This window comes from Pelophylax lessonae, assembly GCF_965119305.1.
Source record: "Pelophylax lessonae genome assembly, chromosome: 5".
NCBI classification, from domain to species: Eukaryota; Metazoa; Chordata; class Amphibia; order Anura; family Ranidae; genus Pelophylax; species Pelophylax lessonae.
This window is the reverse complement of record NC_138772.1, coordinates 410,910,795-410,928,072: the sequence shown is the minus strand read 5'-3', so window position 1 is coordinate 410,928,072 and position 17,278 is coordinate 410,910,795. Positions and strand designations below refer to the sequence as shown.

Here is a 17,278-nt window from a genome sequence, read left to right as displayed (position 1 = left end):
TGGGTTAAAGATTGTATTTTTTATTTATTTTTTATTAATAAAAGTGTATTTAAAAAAAAATAAAAAATTGCATTTGAAAAACTGCTGCGCTAATATTGTGTGACATAAAAAATTGCAACGTTGGCCTTTTTATTCTCTAGGGTCTCTGCTAAAAAAATATAAATAATATTTTGGGGTTCTAAATTCATTTTCTAGAAAAAAAAATGTTTTTCATTTTATGGTGCTATGTAAGTACTTGTAATAAATAAATAAATGAGAGAAGTGTCAGAATTGGCCCAGTAGGCAAGTGTTTTTTTTTTTTGAGGGCTGCAGTGGTGCAAAGTTTTTTTTTTTTTTGTATTGTTTTTTCCTGTTTGAAGGCGCGCGTTAGGCCCCTTTCACACAAATTATCTGATCAGATCCGCCTGTCAGTGCGACTGATCTGATCGGATCCTAATGCATCCCTATTGGGCGGAGACATGTCCGCTGACACCCGCTGCTTTCCGATTCCGATCCTGTCCGTGAAACCCGGACGGAAGGAAACCCTATTTTCCATCCGTCCACGGGATCGGATGAGAGCGGACAGGCGGTTTGTTCTCATCCGATTCCCCATAGAGAGCAGTGGGGCTCTGACACCGTCCTCTCTGCACACAGACCGGAGAGGGAGCTGTCACCTGCCTGCTCAGCGGGGATCGGCGGATCAATCCCCCGCTGAGCAGCACAGAGTCCGCCAACGGAGGCGGACCGTGTGAAAGGACCCATAAGTGGAAAATTGTATCATAAAACCATCATATTGTTCCTCACATTCTCTTTATTAAGGAATAAAATAAAAAGTATAATATAAAACCAGAATCTGTTGCTGTGAACATCAAACAAGCCCCTTAGATGCTTGGTGTATGAGGTCCAACCATATGTACCCTATGTCTAGGTTAGCATTTATCTCGCTAGTTGTCATATATCGCAACAAAAAAATTTTCCCCAGTACTTTTTTTTTTTTTTTTTTTTATAGCGCTATTTTCAGCTTTAGAAATTTGAATGCTTTTCCTATTTTTTTTTCTATTGCTTTGTTATCCTTGTCTTTCAACCCCAGTTCAGAAAAATGTCCTGGAGGCCTCCAATTACAGGAGCTTGTAAATAATCTTTATATAATTACCCACAGCCCTGAAAAGAGTGACTGTTACTAGAAAACAGTGGAGCCTGGGAAACTGTATTCTGGCAACGTTTTTGGGTCATTATTTTCTGATTTTATTTTTTCACTGAATATTGTGAATTGTAACCATGAGACTGAGGAGGGGGGGACGCGCCTTTGAACTAGTCATCTCTGAATTCACCGTCTCACCCACTAAGGATATTTTCACGCGTGGAAGTGGGCTTTCGAAAGTCTGCGTTTTTCCACGGTGAGGTTACCTTCGTCAAATGGTGAAAGAACTTCCTGTTCTGTTTGTCATGCAAATACAGCCCCGGTGACTCATTTGAAATGTCAAGGAGGATTTTGTTGAAGGCAGGCTACAGCCTGTTTGCTAACCTTTGTGGGCTGACTTGTTGGGTTTCCCTTGCATAATTTCTCATAAAACTGGTGGGTTGAGCATCCTTCGCCAGCTCCGTGAAGCAATGTGAGCTATGTGCAACCTGCTAAGGTCATTATTCAACCTTCCTGAAACACTGCAGATGGGAAATTCTTTCCTCACCTCAGATTGCCTCCATCACCCTGTGAGGAAAGATATGGCCAGAGCTAATTGTCTTAAAAATGCATGTTGTCTAGGACCCGGTGTCTTTGCCTGTAGTGATGGGGTAGATCTGTTTCTCCCCTAAGGGGGTGATTTGTCTGTTATCTTCTGAATTGCCCCCCCCCCATGTCATTAGTAGGAGCTAACAAAACCTGTAGTGATGGGGTAGATCTGTTTCTCCCCTAAGGGGGGTGATTTGTCTGTTATCTTCTGAATTGCCCCCCCCCCCCATGTCATTAGTAGGAGCTAACATAAAACCTGTAGTGCTGGGGTAAATCGGTTTCTCCCCTAAGGGGGGTGATTTGTCTGTTATCTTCTGAATTACCCCCCCCCCCCCCATGTCATTAGTGGGAGCTAACATAAAACCAGCATAGTAGTGGCTTCCCTGTTGGGTGCATTTGTGACCACAGAGATGCCTCTAGTGATAGGACAGTCTCTGTCACAGGAGGTTTTCTTGGTGTTGAAGGACGTCTTGGTAGTTATGTCTATGCATGATCAATGCCTGTGTAAATATATTCCCCTGAAGAAATGGTCTCTGTTCCAAGAACCGTATCAGAAATTTTACAATGAACACTTTAGAAACTATTTTTATTATTCATTATATATACATGCATAAGTTTGAACGGAGTGTAAAGCTGCTATATCGGAGATCTGAAGGTCGAACATTGGAGCACCAGAAGTCTATCCATAGCTCTGCTCTTGGAGCTCAGTGAAAATGTTAGGAGCCCACAAGGTGGCATAAAGCTTGTTTAAAAAAAAAAAATAAAATAAATACTGCCATTCCTGAAGTTCTCCTTTTGCCCCCGTTCACACTAAGGTGACCTGTCAGGCGACCTGGTCGCCTCACAGGTCGCCGTAGGTCGCATTCCATAGGGAAGCTGCGGACCCGTTCTAATAGGAGCGACACAAGTCGCTCCGACTTAGAAAAAGGGTCCGGAGCTTCTTTGGGGCGACCCGGAGGCGACCGCCATAGACTTCAATGTTATGAAGTCCGTGGCGGCCGCTCCGAGGTCGCGGCGCGCTGCTCGCACCCCGACCTCGGAGGTCGCCCCCCGAAGTCGGATCGCCCCCTGTGTGAACGGGGCCTCAAACAAGTGTTCAAGGTTGTGGAAGCATTTGTTACAGTAACATGTAAAAAAAAATAAATATATATAATGTATTTTCTGGCGTATAAGACTACTTTTGAACCTCCAAAAAAATCTTCCAAAAATAGGGAGTCGTCTTATACCCCGAGTATAATATCTCCAAGGTACCCTAAGTATAAGTGTTACTGGTAGATGTAATCTCTCAAGACGTTGGCTGTGTGGGAATCCTGCACCGGAATACCGTATGAACCGTAGTATTGAATGCAAAGCCTGCTCGGATTGGCGGAGTAACATCAGCCCACCTCTCTGACTCTGCCAATCTGAGCAGGTTTTGCATTTAATAATCGAATACATCGCTCTCCGTGATTGGCTCAGCGCGGTACTGTATGTAGCCGAAGCTACGGTACATATGGTATACCGGTACAGGATTCCCGCACAGCCAGCGTCTTGAGATTACATCTACCATTAATACTTATACTTAGGGTACCTTGGAGATATTATGAGAGATTACATGTATTACAGTACTTGGGGTACCTTGGAGATCTATGAGAAATCTGATGTTTTTCAATGGTGTTGCCTTGCTTCGGAAGGGAGGTAGTCTTATACGGCGAGTGTAGCCCAAAACCTATGTTTTAACTTGAAAATTAGGGGGGTCGTCTTATACGCCCAGTCGTCTTATACGCCGGAAAATACGGTATATACACTATATAAAATATAATCTTACCAAAAGTATTGGACCATACATGAACTTTAATGGCATCCCAGTCTTAGTCCGTAGGGTTCAATATTGAGTTGGCCCACCCTTTGCAGTTATAACAGCTTTAACTCTCCTGGGAAGGCTGTCCACAAGGTTTAGGTGTATGTCTATGGGAAAGTTTGACCATTCTTCCAGAAGCGCATTTGTGAGGTCAGGCACTGATGTTGAGAGAAGCCTTGACTCACAGTCTCTGCTCTAATTCATCCCAAAGGTGTTCTATCAGGTTGAGGTCAGGACTCTGTGCAGGCCAGTCAAGTTCCTCCACCCCAAACTCCCTCATCCATGTCTTTATGGACCTTGCTTTGCACAATAGTGTGCAGTCATGTTGGAACAGGAAGGGGCCATCCTCAAACTGTTCCCACAAAGTTGGGAGCATGAAATTGTCCAAAATGTCTTAGTATGCTGATGCCTTAAGAGTTCCCTTCACTGGAACAAAGGGGCCAAGCCCAAAACCTGAAAAACAACCCCACCCCATAATCCCCTTCCCCCTTCCATAACTTGGACCAGTGCACAAAGCAAGACCCATTCACGTGATTGGGGCTGCATTGCAATCACAAGCCAAACAATAGCAGTATTGCCTCCTATATGACTGCCAACTGCTGCTCTACCACACCTCTGAAAAACAATCCACCATGGATCACTTTTTAGATGAGCAGCAAGGGCCGCTGCAGGTGTAAACAAGCCCTAGGGGGAAGTTTCTTCTTAATTTTGAACAGAATGAGAAGTTACAATTTCTGTAAGGTTATTTCGTTCTGTGACACCATTGGGAAGATTTTCCCATATGATGATCTGAAACTAAGCAGTGCAACTGTCACAGGGACAAGAAGGCACAGGCAGCAAAAAAACATTATCAGTTCTATCACTTTCTCCACTCTACAAAAAAAAAAGTTTTTATCTGTTTCCGCACTGGAGAGATTTCTTATAACTTTCTCTATGGACAGGAGTTGAGGTGACAAGGCTTTACCCTTTCCCTGTGCATCCTCCATTGTCCTTAAATTTATTGTACACGTGGTATACTTACCTGCTCTGTGCAGCGGTTTTGCACAGAGCCGCCCCAATTCTCCTTTTCTGGGGTTTCTCGCTGGCATCCTGGCTCCTCCCCCTGCCAAGTACCCCTATAGCCAACGGCTTGGGGAGCACTTGTGCCGTTTCAATCCCAAGCCGTGCTTTGCGTGTCCATTGACACACACAGTGTGGCTCGGCCCCGCTCTCTGCCTGCCGGCTGTGGTTGGCAGCAGCAGGTGCCCAGTGGCATTTGCTGCTGCCCCTGTCCAGTGAGGGAATGAGTGGAGAGAGCCACTGCTCTCAGGTACAGATTGGCCTCAGGTAAATATAAGGAGGAGAGCTGCACACAGAAGGATTTTCACCTTAATGCAAAGAATGATTGGTTGTAAACTCTCAAAGTTCAATTTTCCTCATTTTAACCACTTTCCCACTAGCCACTGTGCTGCTACTGCGGCACAGTGGCTCGTTATCGTCTAGTGACGTAGACCTACGTCGCTAGACTCCTCCCCTGTCCCCCGCATTCACAGCGAGAGTCGGGCCAGGGGAGGAGCGGCGGCGATTGCCGCTGCTCTGCCCCGATCGTCGGGGAATCCAGTTTGGAGATCCGCCCGCCTGTGTAAACAGAGCGGGTGGATCTCCTAAGTGACAGGGAGTGACAGATCGGAGTGTTCAGCATAGCTGAACATCCGATCTGTCCCTGGCTCACACAGTCTTCTCCCCCCCCACACGTCAGTAAGCACCAGGCATATATTAACCCCTCCCTCTCCAATAAAATTAACCCCTTCCCTGCCAGTGTCATTTTTACAGTAACAGTGCATATTTATAGCACTGATTACTGCAGTAATGTCACTAGTACCCCCAAAAGTGTCAAAAATGTCAGTCAAGGGTCCGATCTGTCCGCCGCAATGTCGCAGTCCCGCAAAAAAAATCGCCGCCATTACTCGTTAAAAAAAACCCACCAAAAATGACAGAAATCTTTCCCTTAGTTAGTAAACGCAATAACTTTTGCGCAAACCAATCAAAATACGCTTATTGCGATTTTTTTTTTTTTTTTTTTTTTTTTTTACCAAACATAGGTAGCAGAAAACAAATTGGCCAAAAATTAAAAAAAAAATTGGTTTTTACATCTTTTTTGGGGGGGAATTTCATATAAAAAAATGTTAAAAATATTGTTATTTTTTCAAAATAAACGCTCTTTTTTTGTTTATAGCGCAAAAAGTAAAAATCGCACAGGTGATCAAACACCACCAAAAGAAAGCTCTGTTTGTGGGAAAAAAAGGACGTAAATTTTGTTTGGGTACAGCGTCGCATGACCGCGCAATTGTCAGTTAAAGTCGCACAGCGCCGAATCGCAAAAAGTGGCCCAGACGTAAGACAGCAAAATGCTCTAGTGGTTAATAATCAGCATATAATGTGCAGATCACTGTCTTTGGATCTCTTTTATCATACTTTTTTACTTCTTTAATGTCACCGGCAGATGAGCAAAACATTCTTTTTTTGATGGCACGCTTCTCGTGCCGTTACTACTTGCAATGCCATGCCGCGCCACGATCACGGCCTCTCTACGGCATCGCTCTGCAATCCTTGCGAGAGCCCGGACTCCACTGAGATTTTCTCTATACCCAGCAGGGTTGCTTTAGTAATCATAACAAAAAAGAGTCTTGCCTACACACTCTTCTTGCCGAAATCTCGCGCATGCGCAGTAACAAGAAGGGCAGAAGCCCAAATCGCTGCAGACACAGAAGACAGGACTCAACATGGCGCTGACTTCGGGCGAGGGGGGACAAATTACAAACTGCACTAAATATAAGTAAGAGACAATACAAGGGGTACTAGCTGGGCAGAATGTAATGGAAAGTGTGAACATACTGGCTGCATTGATAAGGGGCAGAGTTTGCGTCCTCTTTAATACCTCCCTAGAAATAGCTGCCATCTTGGGAAGAGTGCTGATCTGTAGGCCAGCCCTTACGTACATAGATAGGATTCTTAAGATTTTTTTTTTTATGTCATGTGCAAAAAGGCGCAAGTGATTATGAATGCTTTAATTGTGGCAGATTAGCATTGCCAGAAAATTGATGTTTGGAGATTTTTATTTTCTTTTTTGCCTTTTATACAAAATTCCGCGCCTGTTTACCCATCTAAGATAACGGAACGGTAGAGGTGGGCTCAGGTGTCCTCTGAACTTGCGCTCCTTTTTTTTTCGTCCAATGAGCTGTGGGCTGGGTCATGTCCAATCTGCAGCCTGCTTCTTTTTTTCTCAGTCGCGGGTGGAAATGACCCGGCCTGAAGCGTGTTGGAGTAAAAAAAAAAAGCGAGCGAGTTTGGCGTTCAGGTAAAGATGAGTTTAGAGGATGCCCAAGCTCATCTCTACTGTTCAGTCGTCTTACATTGTGAAATAGGTGCTAAATTTTGTATAAAGGACAAAAAAAAGAAAAATAAAATCTCCGCACATCAATTTTATGGCCGCGGTAATCTATTAGAATGTTTGCTATCATAATCATTTCTAGGGAAAAGTCTTGCACAAGATGCATATACACGCAACTGTGACAGATATGACATCTCCTATACCTAGACGTGTCATTTTGTTGTTGTACAGTCTGTTACATAAAATGTGTCCTGTCAAAGAATTGCCCACAAGTTTATCTCTTCTACCATAGGCTAGTAGAATGCATTGTATTGCATGGCACTGTGCTGCGCCATTCTTTTAGAAGCATGCACCATCACACCTGTGCTGCAGCGTGCCATGATGCACACACATACAAAAGGAGTTGATTTACTAAAGGCAAATAGATCATTCACTTTGCAAAGTGCAGTTGCTCCAGAGCTTAGAAAACGAGCAGAAGCTCTGCTGACTTCCATCATCCAATCATGTGCAAGCAAAAATGCAGTTTTTTTTTGTTTTTAATTTTCCTTGCACATGATTGGGTATAGCTTTTGCATAGGGAATCTATAGCTCAATTACTAAGCTCTGGAGCAACTGCACTTTGCAAAGTGCAGGGTCTATTTGACTTTAGTCTGAACCCCAGTGTGTTATGGTGGGTTGCTTCAAAAAAATAAGTATGCAGTTCTATTTTTTTATGAATTGCCATGCGTTGTTGGCCTATTCAGAATGAACAGTGCAATACAGGATCACAAAGGTGTGAGGAGACCTTTTAGTCTAGGTTCACACTGGTGCAGTGCGGGAAAATCCTGCGATTCAGTGCCGGTTCCCGCATCGCACCAAAGTCGCACACTGGTTCACACTAAAACCGCTGGGGGTGTCAATGTAAAGTTAATGACCTCCCCAGATCAGTTTGAAGATCGCAGTGCGAACTGTCAAATGGTACAGAAATTGGATCGCCTTTAGCTGGGTTCACACTTGTGCGATGACAGACATTGCATGTGATTCACACCACATTGCTGTGCAGATCACATGCGATACGATTTCAACCATACACACTGGCTGAAATCGCATTGCATTCGCTCCAAAATGGTGCAGGACCCTTTTTGGTCCGCACTGGAATCAGATCACATGGGTGTTCGCACCTATGCAATCTGATTCCTGCACCACTTGATGGTTCACACTGCGATCTGTGGGTGGCGTTACCTTTACAGTGACACCCGGAGCGGTTTGCTGATCTCCATGCGCGATTCAGGTGCGATGCGGGAACCGGCACGGAATCGCAGGGTTTCCCATATCGCACCAGTGTGAACATAGACTGTAAGTAAACTTGACTTGAGAAAAATATAGGGTCTGTTGTTGCTGGCCTATTTTTGAAAATGCTACTTGCCTGGCTGAGATACTAATCCTGATTCTTTTAAAAGGTTTTGAGTCCCTAACATGGAAGTGTGTACATCTGGAAAATCAGAGAAAAGCAGGCATTGTCTGCATATCTGTTTTTGAAAAGTGACTCGGAGTTAGAGTGGCAGCATGATGGCCAGGCAATGAGCAATTGGTAAAAGTCAGCAGTGGCAGTTTCCATGTTTCTATCTTGACAGATTTCTTGGTGACCTAGCCCAAATCCTAAACCTATCATTAAAGTGAAACCTAACTGTTAGCATTACGCTACCCTTAATACTAAGCCTTAGGGCTCGTTGACATCAGCGTCCACGGTGAGGTCACAGGCACAGGTGTTCTCAGGGAGGAATAGTGCTGATGCGCTGATTCTGGTGCCTCACACTGTTTCACAGGGTGGATAAAAATCAATGATTTAAAAAAAAAAAAAAAAAGTCATTTTTTTTATTTAAATCAGATTTTTTTTTGGATTTAAATTGGATTTTTTTAAACTTTTTATCAAATTTATTTTAATAAAATGCTTTTGGAGTAAAAATCCATTCAGGATAAATTATTAATTTAGTTTATTCAGCATGAAATGGAGCTTAGGTATGTAGCATGAGGCTGTATATTCTGCAATATTTACATATTTGGCCCGATGCATTCACCAAATTTCACACTAACTACCACCAAGTATGAGTCCTTACATTTATAGAGCACCTGTCATTTCAAATTCATCATGGCAGCGCCTGTTAGCGGGCATCCAGTCACCTGCTGCCGTCACGTCCCTCACCTTGTTGTGTTACTGCCGCATCACTTTCAGACCGGAGGATTTTTCCCCCTAATGACCAGGCCCTAGTTTGCGATTCGGCACTACGTACAATTGTGAAGTCATGCGACACTGTACCCAAATAAAAATTGACGTCCTTTTTTTCCCATAAATAGAGCCTTCTTTTGGTGGTATTTGATCACCTGTGCGATTTTTATTTTTTGTGCTATAAACAAAAAAAGAGCGACAATTTTGCAAAAAAAAAAAAAAAAAAAAAAAACACAATATTTTTCACATTCTGCTATATAACATTCCCCAAAAAAATTAAAAATCAAAATTCTTTAACATTTTAGCCCAATTTGTTTTCTGCTACATATTTTGGTAAAAAAATCGCAATAAGCGTATTTTGATTGGTTTGCGCAATCAAAATATTCTTTTTTTGAGCAAGAAAAATATTCTGCCTGGGAGAGCCACTTTGCCGACGTAAGAGACGGGAGAGCCACTTTGCCGACGTAAGAGACGGGAGAGCCACTTTGCCGACGTCAGAGACGGGAGAGCCACTTTGCCGACGTCAGAGACGGGAGAGCCACTTTGCCGACGTAAGAGACGGGAGAGCCACTTTGCGGTCGGCAAGTGGTTAAAGTGAATGGGACTGTCAGTATATCAACAGCGGGACAGAAATGACAGTTGTTTTTTTAAATTTTGATTAAAATCAAATTGATTTAAATCAAGCCTTTTTACTAGTGATTTAAATCCACCCTACGGTTTCTTTTTGTTTTTTTTTTTTGTTTTTTTTTCTTCGTTCTAATTTTTTTGAAATGTGCAATCAAATCTATTGGCTACAACGTGGTACAGGGTGGTTAATTGCGTCACAGTGGTATAAACTGGCCTAAACCTGGGTTCACACTGCTACAGTGCACGTAACACACCGCATGTAATTCATACAGGAATCACAGCACATTTCTGTGCGAATTACATGCGGTGTCTCTGGGGTGCGATTTGAGCCATGGATTTTTATGGCTCAAATCGCACTGCATTGCAATGAAATTGGTGCAAGACCCCTTTTTAGGCCGCACCAGAATCGCATGTTCACATCCATGTGATCCGATTCTGCAAATTGTGCTGCATTTTGAAAACCAATTGCGGGGTGTCTTTAACTTAACATACACTCCGCAATCAGTTGGCATATACGTGTTGCGATTTTAGTTTTGGTGCCAAATTCGCACCGCATCTAGTGTGAACCTAGGCTGATAGAGAACAAGGCTTTTTTGACTTGTCCTGCATTGGGATTGTGCTGAGGTTGCCCGTCGCAGTCCCAACACATCCCCATGATTAAGCTCCGGGGGGGTGGAGCGAAACACATTGGGGGCATGGCCTGGCGGTAGCCCAGGCTGAGGTTGTCTCTTCCATCACATCACACGCATGGACGTGCGTTATCCGGGATTCCTTCTCTCCTATCTTTAGTGGTCATAGGAATAGGAACGAGCCGGCACTCCTGCAGCAATGGACATTATCTACACTGCTCCTCACAATACGAGCTTGAGCGGCACACTGCTCTTCCGTGGGTCACAGTCCCAACACACCTGGCGTGAACAAGCCCTTAAAATGAATTGAACTGAATTTAACATGCCGGAGTCAGTGAGCTAATGCTATCAAGTAAACACTGTAGTTGTGCTAATCTCCGAAAATTGTTGTTTGTCTTAATTCTAGTTAATCCAGTAATCCACTGCAACCAAACTTTCATAGACTGTTTAACAAGTGCAGTACGATTGTGCTTTTTGCTGTTTGTATTGTGTAATCTCATCTCTATCTGCCCCCAGGGTTACCTGTCATTTTCCAACTTCCAAGGCAGGTTTGCCTATGATTGCTGGCTGGCACAAGTAGTAGTGGTTGCTGGCTGGCACAAGTAGTAGTGATTGCTGGCTGGCACAAGTAGTAGTGGGTGTTCCGGCATATAAAGCAGCCAAATTTCTGGATCACCAGATTACTGGCAAAAAATGAATAGGATGGATTCGTACAATGAAGCAATCACAGGATGAAAAACCAAAGTACTGAACATGTGGACTATGCCTCCTCTACTATCTCAAGGTTTTATTCCTGGGCTGGAGTTTTCCTTGAACCCAATAGTTATAAGGGTTATAGGTGATATGTTGAGACTAATAATGCTGATAATATCGTAATGGAAATAATATCGTAATGGAAATTTAAACACAGTCAACACTTTTTGCCTAACCCTTTGGCGTCTAAATTAGAACATTAAAATTATAGTGTCAAAATCGACCTATTCATGAAAACCCTTGGTGGATTTCCTTTGTTCGTGCTTCCTGATACTTCCCTGAAAGCTTGTGTTCTATAGATATTATTTTAGGGCTCCTGACGCTGGGTCTGTAATATATGAGGGATCACAAAGTCCACTTCTTCCAAATTAGGAGATCTGAGAGCTTTCATCTTCACTTCCCTGATTCAGCCCCGTATATATGTTCTGATTACTTAAAAGAGAATCATTGATATCTTTTTTTATTGCAGTATCTGTCCCCCTAATGGGAGAACCGAACGATCAAACACCACAGATCGCTCAGTTCTCAGGGATTCCTGAGCAGAGAGCTGATGACTGTCATTCAATGCTGTCTGCTCTGACTCCCCCCTGTGCTCCCTGGAGTGCTGGGCTGTGAAGAGGGTGGGAGCCTCGGGCTCAGTCCCCCAATGGCTCGCCAAGAGGCTGAGCCGAGTGTCGGTCCAATCATGTGGGTGGATCCCGACCATATGGTTCGGATATTTCCCGAGCCTGGACCTGCTCTGTGACGTCAGCTGACAGTGGGCTTCTGCTCGCTGTCTGCTGAAAACGGGTAACAAGAGTGCAGAACGAACCAGCCCCGTCCCCTCACTCTCCTGATTGGCTAACTGACTTTGATTGACAGCAGCGGGAGCCAGTGGCGCCCCTGCCGTGTCACAAACAATGAGGGAGAGTCCTGGATGGCCGAGGCAGTCGTGCAGATAGAGAGGGGGCTCAGGAAAGTATTAGGGGGCTGCTGCACACAGAAGGTTTTTTATATGAATGCATACAGTTAAAAAATCTTTTGACTTTACAACCACTTTAAGGAAATGTCACTTGTTCTGACAAAAAAAAAGTATATAGTGTGACGCGCTGGGATCAGTGTATCAGTGCTGTTTCCTCCCAGCGCACACCAGTGACCATGTGATAACGCAGCTTGATGGTGTGAACGAGCCCTAAAGCATAAGTGCACTTCAAAACAAGTTCAGTTTTCCTTTTGGCCCCTTTGCTTTAACCTAACCCATCCTCCTCCTCTACAGATGCATACTTACCTTGGCCTGATGGTGATTGTTTACATCTCGTCCACCCCTGTGCAATTCAACCCTGTAGACTTCTTTGGGTCAGTGTCCAGAGGCCAAAGATGGCAGGAAACCCCCATAAAAGTCTGGGGCTGAAATGCACAGGCACAGCCAGGATGTAAACAAACCCTGAAGGCCGCAGCCGCCAGATTGAGGTAAGTATTGCATCTGTGGAGGGGGAGTCTGGGTAAGGATTGGTCAGGGCAAAGGGGCAAAAAGAATAAGTGCCCTTTTGTCTTAAAGCACATTATCCTTTAAAAGTAGAAATAGATCAAGAAAGATGCATAGAAATGAAAATGGCCATATAGTTTCCTATAAGACATTGGTAAAAAATAGTACATTAACTGTGATGGTAGAAATGGTTTCAGTGCACATTCCTGATGAATTGAGAACACGCAAGTATCATGAGTTCAGGGGTGTGCTACTACTGACGCATCACTTCTTAGTAATTTTTTCGTAAGAATGTAACCTCATGCTGGTGACATTCCAGATCTCATTCATGAGGCAATTCAGATCTGTTGTCTATTGATTTCTGTTAATGTGTCAGACGAGTGAAGAACCCATTGTCTATACTAATATGTTCACTTCCTGCTTGTGCAATATTAGCACCTGAAATAGAGAGAGTGCCAGGATGATCTGGGTGTGGAATATTACTAACCTTTCCATATATATATATATATATATATATATAATATATATATATATATATATATATATATAACATCAGCTTAAACCTAGAAACTCAAAAACAAAGATTTTCTAAAGGCAACTAGACTGTGCACATTGTAAGTGCAGTTGCACTCAGCAAGGGCCTTTGCTTCAGAGGTTAATAAATAAGGGGAAGGTCTGCTGATTTCCATCATCCAATCATGTGCAAGCAAAAATGCTGTTCATTTCTTTTTTTTTTCCTTTCATGTGATTTGGGTATTCTTTGCAATGTGAAGCTTGACCTCATTTACCAAGCTCTGGAGCAACTGCACTTGCCTTTAGTAAATCAACCCCAATGTGTCTGTGCACATTGTGACATTTAGCCGAGCAGCGTTAAGCGGTCGTAAACCGCCGGCTATTATTATTTTTTTTTTCCTAACCTGCAAGGCAAATTTATAATGTGCTAGTTATGGATGCACCGAAATTTCAGCCACCGAAATTTTCGGCCGAAATTGGGTCTATCCCATTTCGGCCGAAAATGGGTTAAAAATGCCGAAATGAATGGCCGCCGTGAGGAAGGAGGAGGGCGCAGCGCAGGTTTGAAAAGTCCCACCTCTGGCCGGCCGCCGCCTCTCAATGATGTCCCTACTACTACGATGTGTATGAATGAACTGACACACCGGGCGGGAGGGCGGGCGAGCGGCCGCTAATAGCTATAACTATGTGAGCCTTCACTTCCCTGTCATGCGGGTATCTCCTCTGACAGGGAAGTGAAGCGCTCACATAGTTATAGCTATTAGAGGCCGCTCGCCCGCCCTCTGGCCCGGTGTGTTAGTTCATTCATGGACAGATCGCAGTAGAAGTGACATCACAGGGAGGCGGGCCGCCGGCCAGAGGCGCGCCTTTTGGATGAAGGACACCGGAGGAGCAGAGTGACAGTAAGGAGATTGCATCCTTGGGATGGGGAGGGACGCTGAGGCGGGGGGGTTTGGTGTACTGCTGAGGGGGACGCTGAGGCAGTGGGGGGGGGGGGGAGCTGAGGCGAGCTTACCAAAGGTATTAGTATTATGCAGCATGAGGGGGTTAATGTATTGCCACTGCTGGTCACTGATGCATTAGTGACCTACCAGTGGCAGTTAATTAACCCCTTTGTGCTGCATTAGTGCAACCAGTATCAGTGCAACCAGTGTTAATTAACACTGATACTGGTTGCACTAATGCAGCACAAAGGGGTAATTAACTGCCACTGGTCGGTCACTAATGCATCAGTGACCAGCAGTGGCAATACATTAACCCCCTCATGCTGCATAATACTAATACCATTGGTAATTAAATTAACCTCTTGCCAACCTGTCACAGTACATATACTGTGACAGGGTGGCAGCGACAGGTGTACATCACTGCCTGTTTTTGGTGTATGCCCCTCTTCTATCTATTTTAAAATTATTTGGGGGAAAAAGTCATTTTCGTTTTCGGCCAAGGGCATCCTGCATTTTCGGTTTCGGCCCAGAATTTTCATTTCGGTGCATCCCTAGTGCTAGTATGCATCTCATACTAGCACAATATGTGAAACTTACTTTTAGAACTGCCGACAGGGCTTCCATCTTCACCCGTCCTTCCTTCTGGGTTCGCAGACTCTGGCTGTGTGAGTTGTCGGAGCCCCAATGACATCAATCCTGCACGGGAGCTGCTGTTTACGGCACAGGACTCAGCCGTTCCTTCAGAGTGCATGTACCGTAATTTTCTCCTAAACGGTGCATATTTAGGAGATAATTACAGTACCTATAGGTAAGCGTTTATTATAGGTAAAATTCATGTATGGGAGTTTACGTCATCTTTAACCACTTAAGCCCCGGAAGATTTTACCCCCTTCCTGACCAGGGGGTATTTTGCGTTTCGGTACTGCGTGACTTTAACGGACAATTGCGCGGTCGTGCGACGCTGTACCTAAACGAATTTGACGTCCTTTTTTTCCCACAAGCAGAGCTTTCTTTTGGCGGTATTTGATCACCTGTGCGATTTTTTGATCACGCGCTATAAACAAAAAAAGAGCGTCAATTTTGCAAAAATAACAATATTTTTCACATTTTTTTATATGAAATTCCCCCCCCAAAAAAAAGTAAAAATCAAAATTTTTTAAAATTTTTGGCCAATTTGTTTTATGCTACATATGTTTGGTAAAAAAAAATCACAAAAAGCGTATTTTGATTGGTTTGCGCAAAAGTTATCGCGTTTACTAACAAAGGGAAAGATTTTTGTCATTTTTGTTGGTTTTTTTTTAACGCGTAATGGCGGCACTCTGCGATTTTTTTTTTTTGCGGTACTGCGACATTGCGGCGGACAGATCGGACCCTTGACTGACATTTTTGACACTTTTGGGGTTACCAGTGACATTTCTACAGTAATCAGTGCTATATATATGCACTGTTACTGTAAAAATACACTGGCAGTGAAGGGGTTAACTTTATTTGAGAGGGAGGGGCTGTGTGTGTCCCTAGGGGCGTGATTCTAACTGTGATTGGCTGTGGCTTGAGGTGTAGTTACACTGATCAACGGTTCTACATAGTAGAACCGTATGATAAGTGTTTCTACACAGGGAGAACTGACAGGCAGCTTGTTTACACTAGCTGCCTGCCTTTCTCCCTCTCCCCCGCCGATCGCCGAGTGACCAGCGGACATCGGGTCCGCCGGTCACACGCGCGGGGGGGTCCGTGACCGCGCGGGAGCACGCCGCCGGCGGCGCGCGCTCGCTCCCCAGACCCTCCCAGGCTAGTGACGTACCGATACGTCACTCTGCCTGTGAGGGGCTGACCGCCGCAGTATATAGTCGTGTGGCGGTTGGCAAGCGGTTAAGGCTGGCCATACACAGTTCGAATCTCGGCTGGTTCAGCAGGAACTGGCCGAGATTAAAACCATTAATAGGCAGGCTGAATGTACAAAGTTAATTGATCAACTTGTGTACAACCAGCCTGCTGGGTTCCCTTGCAATTATCGCTAGTAGTTACTATAGCCGGTGGGGACAATTGCTCAGCAGGAGGTATTCCCCTGTCAGCACAGTCTGTGTTGATGGGGAAATCATGCAAATTACTTTCCTGCAACCCATAGTTGCAAAAAAGAAATTCTCACAGTGTATGGCCTGCCTCAGACACAAAAAATATGGTTACTGGCATCATGTCTATCCATAAATGTTAGTAAATGCATTCTAGTGGCTAGAATAAAGGAATATTTTAGCCAATGGTATGAGTTTATGCGCATACACTTTTTAATGACATACGCCTGTAAATGCGCACACACTTATGCACCCAAACTAGCATTTTCTTTACCCTGCTTTCTGCCAGCTCCTGGAAGAAAGATCCAGCATAGATGGGAGTAATAGAATACTCACATGCATGAAGCCTTAAGCTAGTAGCTGATTAGACTTGAGCCCCCGTTCACATCGGCGCAATTTGAGAGGTCAAATCGCATGTCAAAATTGCTCTCTATTGCCGGCAATGGGAGCGTTCCAATCGGTGCGATGCTGACTTTGCGACGTCGCACCAATTTCCAAAAGTAGTTCCTGCACTACTTTTGGCAACTTTGGGCACGACTTCAATAGGCATCTGTGCATAAACCCACACAGATGTATTTCAGGTCGCCCCTGAAGTCAGACTGAAATTCGGCTTTGAAATTGTTCGAGTTTAGGTGAAGTCACGCGCCTTCAAAGCAGTGTTCAGTGTGAATCAGGGCTGAACCTTGAAAACTGCATGAATCTGGTGCAGAAAAAAAGGAAAAAAAAGGAAAAAAAAATGGAATAAAATGATGTACAGTGTCTCCCACCAGAAAATAAAGTGTAAAGCCCCGTACACACGTACTGATCGTCGGCCGAATGATCGGCTGTCTTTTGTCCGGTGCTGTCGTGTCTGTTGAAAACTGCAAAAGACTGCACACGAATTTTGTCGGCCAACAACAGCCGACTGCAGAAGTGATGTCATGTGATGGTTAACTTTCCTTGTCTTTTTTCTTTTCTGAGCATGCCCAGTCTTGCAAATCTGCTGTCTGTCGACCGAAATCTGTACTGACTGGCAAACAATCGGCCGTTCTGGTGACGGACAACAAAAATTTTAAAGTCTGCATGACAGATGCGCTGTCGGCTGTCGGATGCATCATACTAACAAGCCTACAATCGGCCGATCGGTCGTCGGCCGAATATTTATGGCCGACAAT

The 17,278-nt window shown here is 44.3% G+C and overlaps 1 protein-coding gene across 1 annotated transcript in view; it reads left to right on the top strand.

Annotated features, from left to right (window-relative positions):
* The window catches only part of B4GALT6 (beta-1,4-galactosyltransferase 6), a 148,710-nt gene that overhangs the window by 8,074 nt on the left and 123,358 nt on the right, over window positions 1-17,278 (top strand). The window lies entirely within an intron of this gene.